Genomic DNA, 6,567 nt, shown 5'->3' on the forward strand with positions numbered 1-6,567 from the left:
TGTTTGTTTATAAATATATACTTCTTTAGTCGAAGATGTAAATTAATTTCTGCTGTTGTAGGTCCTTAACGCTGTAACAATCAGCCCATCTGGCAGATTATAACAAACCATGCAAGATACAGATGTCATTTGTTGTCTTGGTTTTACTGGAATATGTCAATCTGGACTGCTTTTCGTATAGCTCTTCCAGTTTTTGGTTTACAATTCAGCACAATTAAGAGAATCTTTATTAGTTGTTTCCAGAATCTGACTGATTTGTTCGACACAGGCATTTATATCATGTCAGGGTTAATAGCAATCAGAAACTTGCATTAACTAACTTTCTTGTTAGTGACATTTTAAGTAGGACAAATAGATGTTGGTGATGACATTTGTAACTGCCTGATTTATCTATTCTAAGACTCGAATTAAAGAGGTGACATGATGATCTATCAAAAGTTGTCTGGAACAGATATCCGACAAATTTGAGATACTGGGGTATCTAGTACCAAATCGGTGTCATGACAGGCTACTGATGACATGAACTATCCTTTCAGTAACATACCATTATAAACTTTTTATATTTGTGCCAACTTTTTGAATTGTTTAGCATGAACGAATTAGTGTCCTGGAGGATGCTGTCAGATTAAGTGCTCTTATTTGTCTAGGTAGTGATATATGCAGTGAGTAATTCTTCATGGTCAGTTAATTATGTTGCCTGTGGAGTGAAGTGAGGACTAGATGATTGAGATGATGAATCCAAGTGCAAAATTTTTGTATGAAGTTTCATCACAATATGAAATGTTATGAGTCTTTATATTCAATTTTTTTAAGAAATTACAGTGAAGATCTTATTACAGAATGAGCTAGATCATTAGATGAGGAAATCCTATAAATAATGTTGGGTCACATAACTAAGCTCAAAGGAAGAATAACACATATTATGAATAACTAGTGCATCTATTACAATAGAGTGTACCTTCTTATACATGATTGCTCATCGAACAAGTAATTTCCACTTGTGAATGTGTGATTTGTTCTACACAAAAAATGAACGAAAGTCTAAACTATAATCTAAAGTCTTAAAGTGAATTTTAGTATAAAAGCAAGCTTTATATCCTAACCTCTATTATGGCTCACAATATTGACTTTAGAAGCAAACATTCTTTAGAAGCTTCTTATTTGAAAACAGTTATTGGCTTAGGTAAAGCTCCATCAACTTGCCTTTAGTAATCCGCATGCATACTCAAAACCCTAATGAGGGATAATTTCCAAGGTGCACAAGATCTCAAACTATCTAAGCAACCATCCATATCAATCCGTATCTACACTGCATCCATTCATGTCTTGAAAGCACAAACTTCTTAAAATGCATAAAATTCCCTTTCTTCACTAAGATCATCATTTGTTAAATATGGCTTGTGTTCGAACTTTCACTTGAGAATGTTATTAGCTCGAAATCAATAGTTCCAAGCTGTGTGAGCTGTTTTCTCACAATAATGATATTCCATCTCCTCTTTGTCTTTAATTGATCTGCTACAATTGTATATAGAGTGCAACATAGTCCTAGGTTGTGTATCACTCTTGTGTCACATGCAATGGTCTTTTCTTCAACTAAGTTGAAATCATGTCTTTTGGAGTTTGAGAGGACATGTTGGTGACGCCCCAATCCATTTTTATTGGCAATAGTCACTAGGTGTTTGTGCTTGTACAAACTTTGTGACTATTAGATTGCTGAAGTTGCAAGAGTAGAAACCTTATCTTTGAAAGGTTTGAGACTTTTGTTCTGGTTACAGATTCTTGGACTCTTCTGTGCTTTGACACGATATTACAAAATGAGCTTGATCATTAAATGATGAAAGCCTAGATAGGGTTGAGTTGCATCACTGAACTCAAAGGGAGATGCAAAATAACACAATATGATATTATCAATGAAGTTCTATAATTCCACTTTCTTGAAGTCTTGTAACCTCATTATGGATAGTAATCCGCATGCATGCCTCAAAACCCTAATGAGGGATAATTTCCAAGGTGCACAAGATCTCAAGCTATCTAAGCAACCATCCATATTAATCCGTCTCTACACTACATCCATTCATGTCTTTAAAGCACAAACTTCTTAAAATGCATAAAATTCCTTTTCTTCACTAAGATCATCATTTGTTAAATATGGCTTGTGTTCGAACTTTCACTTGAGAATGTTATTAGCTCGAAATCAATAGTTCCAAGCTGTGTGAGCTGTTTTCTCACAATAATGACATTCCATCTCCTCTTTGTCTTTAACTGATCTGCTACAATTGTATATAGAGTGCAACATAGTCCTAGGTTGTGTATCACTCTTGTGTCACATGCAATGGTAATTTCTTCAACTAAGTTGAAATCATGTCTTTTGGAGTTTGAGAGGACATGTTGGTGATCCCCCAATCCATTTTTATGGGCAATAGTCACTAGGTGTTTGTGCTTGTACAAACTTTGTGACTATTAGATTGCTGAAGTTGCAAGAGTAGAAACCTTATCTTTGAAAGGTTTGAGACTTTTGTTGTGGTTTCAGATTCTTGGACTCTTCTGTGCTTTGACACGATATTACAAAATGAGCTAGATCATTAAATGAGGAAAGCCTAGATAGGGTTGAGTTGCATCACTGAACTCAAAGGGAGATGCAAAATAACACAATATGATATTATCAATGAAGTTCTATAATTCCACTTTCTTGAAGTCTTGTAACCTCATTATGGATAGTAATCCACATGCATGCCTCAAAACCCTAATGAGGGATAATTTCCAAGGTGCACAAGATCTCAAACTATCTAAGCAACCATCCATATCAAGTCGTATCTACACTACATCCCTTCACGTCTTCAAAGCACAAACTTCCTAAAATGCATAAAATGCCCTTTCTTCAATAAGATTATCATTTGTTAAATATGGCTTGTGTTCGAACTTTCACTTGAGAATGTTACTAGCTCGAAATCAATAGTTCCAAGTTGTGTGAGCCATTTTCTCGCAATAATGACATTCCATCTCCTCTGACTTTAACTGATCTGTTACAATTGTATATAGAGTGCAACATAGTCCTAGGTTGTGTATCACTTTTGTATCACATGCAATGGTGTTCTTTTCTTCAACTAAGTTGAAATCACGTCTTTTGGAGTTTGAGAGGACATGTTGGTGATCCCTTAATCCATTTTTATTGGCAATAGTCACTAGGTGTTTGTGCTTGTACAAACTTTGTGACTATTAGATTGCTGAAGTTGCAAGAGTAGAAACCTTATCTTTGAAAGGTTTGAGACTTTTGTTGTGGTTTCAGACTCTTGGACTCTTCTGTGCTTTGACACGATATTGCAAAATGAGCTAGATCATTAAATGAGGAAAGCCTAGATAGGGTTGAGTCACATAACTAAACTCAAAGGGAGATGCACAATAACGCATTATGATATTATCAATGAATAGCTAGTGCATCTGATACAATGGATGTCACCTCTTTATATGTGATTGTTCATTAAGCAAATCATTTCTACTTATTTCTGGAGTATTTTATACAAAAAATAAACAAACACAAACTGTAACTGAAGTCCTAAAGAGACATTATTATAAATTCCAGTTGCATTTCCTAATAGATTTAGTTACACAAGTGATGAGAAAGCACAATAAAGTTATTATTTAGTTACTTTAAAATATTTCTGGTGACATTCAAATAAAATACTGCTGACATTTTCTCCTAAAAGAATTTTGTTACAAATTATATATTATTGAATATTTTTTTGTTTAAAAAAATTATTTTGTATGTTTTTTTTCACTTGTAATTGAAGTTGAGAGTAAGATAAGATCTAAGTATAATATTTTTAGCAAATTATGCATGTTAATTGCAGAATGGTTTTATTTAATCCATGTAAAATGTCAATTTTATGTAATTTCGTTTTTTAAGGAACTCCTTGTAATGTAATAAAGGCTTGCCAATGAATTATAGTTAAGATTAATAGATGTATGGTAGTTAATTATTTAGTGTAGCCATATATATTAAATGGCTAATAAATGTCGATAGCCATCAATACTTATGTGCCATATGTAATGTTGGGATAGGAGTGGAGGTTGGAAATAGAAAAATAGTTTGGAAACCCTTGAGTCCCATATGTAATGTTGGGATAGGAGTGGAGGTTGGAAATAGGAAAATGGTTTGGAAACCGTTGATTTCATTTGGTGGATTGTGTATACGATGAAAAAAATCTTCACAATATTAAATCTATGCCATACATATTTAAAAGAAATGGAAATTTTAGAAGCCCTATCCCAAAATATACCACACTTATTGGTGTAATTAGAACGGTCCCCAATCATTAATAAAGTCACACCATACAATTAAATAAATGAAAAGTTCACTAGAGGTGGATTAAGGTAAGGGTAGCTACTGTAGTGATAAATAAGGATGGAGTTGTTATGCAATTATGTAATTTTTATTTTCCCAACATTTGTATTAGAGGTTGTTCTCTTGAAGTGGTTAAAGGGAGTTCCCTCGCTCTCTAATAGGGTAAATACTATTCTTTTGGTAGTGAACTATTGACTCTTATTATTATTGTTCCCTTTGGTTCTTAGCCAATGGTACAAGGGTAGTGACTTCCACAAGCATACATTTTTTTTGGTTTTTTAGATTATGGTGTGACGCAATTTTGTTTTTGATTGGGAATTAGATTACAATTGCACTAGTGCCACGAGAATCAGAGTGTTGAGTGTCAGATGCAATTTTTAGAATAGGCTCATATTAGAATCTTCAGACAATACTGATATTTTGGACAATATTGAGGTAGATAATTCATTGTGAAGATAGCTTTCCAAATCTATGATTTTGTTTTCAAAAAAATGAAATTTCTATTTTGTATCATAATTTTTTGCCTACTTACAAACTTTATTGGAGTTGCATTTTCATAAAATGTAGAATTTTGATGCCATTTAAAATTAAGATCATATTAACAATTCTAGGTGGTGTCAAGGGAGATAAGTCGTCAAAAAGTTGACCTTCTAAAGGTATTACCTTTTGTTTTTTTATTGTTTTATTTTGAGTCAAATTCATAGCTCTATCTTCTAACATGATTTTATCTATGCTTACAAATCAAATTAAATTTGTACTTACACCATTAAAAGCATAATGCAACTTCTAAATTAGAATAGTTCAAGTAAGGATTAAGAGCCATACATCACAAAAAGGAGGCAAAATGATAAAAAATACCGACAACAACATATCAATGAGGATGAGGAGGAAGTACAAGAGGTGCAACATGATAGCCAACATATTCATTCATGTGGAAGTCGATGTGCTCAACTCCAGATCGCGAAGGCGCTCATTAGTGCAACGAAGATTGTCTAGCTGTTCCAGAATCTCCTTTTGACTAAATTGAATGTCATTCATATATGCAACTAGATCATTATGGTCCTCATACTGGTGTTCTATAATAATGTCCATATTGGCATGAATGCCTCTAAGTTGCTCAACTATGGATTCCAATGAAGTTGGAGCATCCACATGGCTTGGAGAATGGTCCGGAGTGTGAGCCACCTCATCTTCACATTCCACACCTACAAAATTTCCTGAAGAAGAAATTTGGCCATTTCCAGAAGAAGAAATTTGGCCATTGGCTGGAAGACTTGCAAGGAAATGATCGCCACCCCCACGACGTGGTCGCCCTCGATGACGCGACATTACCACTAGACTGGGAAGAAATTCAAACATGATTTGAGAAGGGACCCCAAACCCCCAGGAGGAACAAAAGTAGGAGCACCGACCTGAAACACAAGGAGACTTGCCTTTCCTCGAAGCGTTAAACACCCAGAGTGGAAGGGCCCTGGAACAAAAGGAGATAGACTTACACCAATCTAAGTAATTTCCAGGGATACCCTCGGCAACTAAACCAATGACCTCCCAATTACTTGCTTCATTCACCCAATTAGTCGGAGAGCCTACCCACAAGGAACTGACCCCAAACCAACAACAACCCAAAGAACACAAGGGGCGAAAGATAGAAATTAGCAACCACTGACTCAAGACACAAAAAAAGGTGGTCACAAGAGCCAAACCAAAACAAAGACAGTGATGAAATTCGAGCTTACAAAAAAACCAGCAAGAAGCTATGACAACGACCAGAGCATGAGAAATTGACACCCCAAGACTCAGACCCTAGAGCGCCCTTTGGAGAAAATCATTGAGGCCACCCTCCTGGTCCCTTTTCCACTCCACAAGACACCATATGGAATGGTCCCAGAATTCATCCACAGAGTAAATGACAAACCAACCAGAAATACAGAAACATAATAGCGGGGTTACCTTCGTGATACAGAGAGAACAATCCACCTTAAACCCATGGTCCAGAATGGTGAAAATTTTCCTAATTGCCCAGCCAAGCTCTGTGCCAAGAATAATCCTGCTGCCCAGAGTCGTGCCCGGGTCCCAAATGCTATTTTGAAAATCAAATTTAATCCAGACCACTGCAAGACGATTGACCACTGCGCTGTGCCAACTGAGCCAACACCCAGGCAAGCACACATGGTCTCCGTCGCAAACCTCTCTATTCTCTCCCCACCCAAAACTCATCGCCCAGG

This window comes from Pinus tabuliformis, chromosome 7, assembly GCF_031772625.1.
Source record: "Pinus tabuliformis cultivar Carrire ecotype Pingquan chromosome 7, CPIR1, whole genome shotgun sequence".
NCBI classification, from domain to species: Eukaryota; Viridiplantae; Streptophyta; class Pinopsida; order Pinales; family Pinaceae; genus Pinus; species Pinus tabuliformis.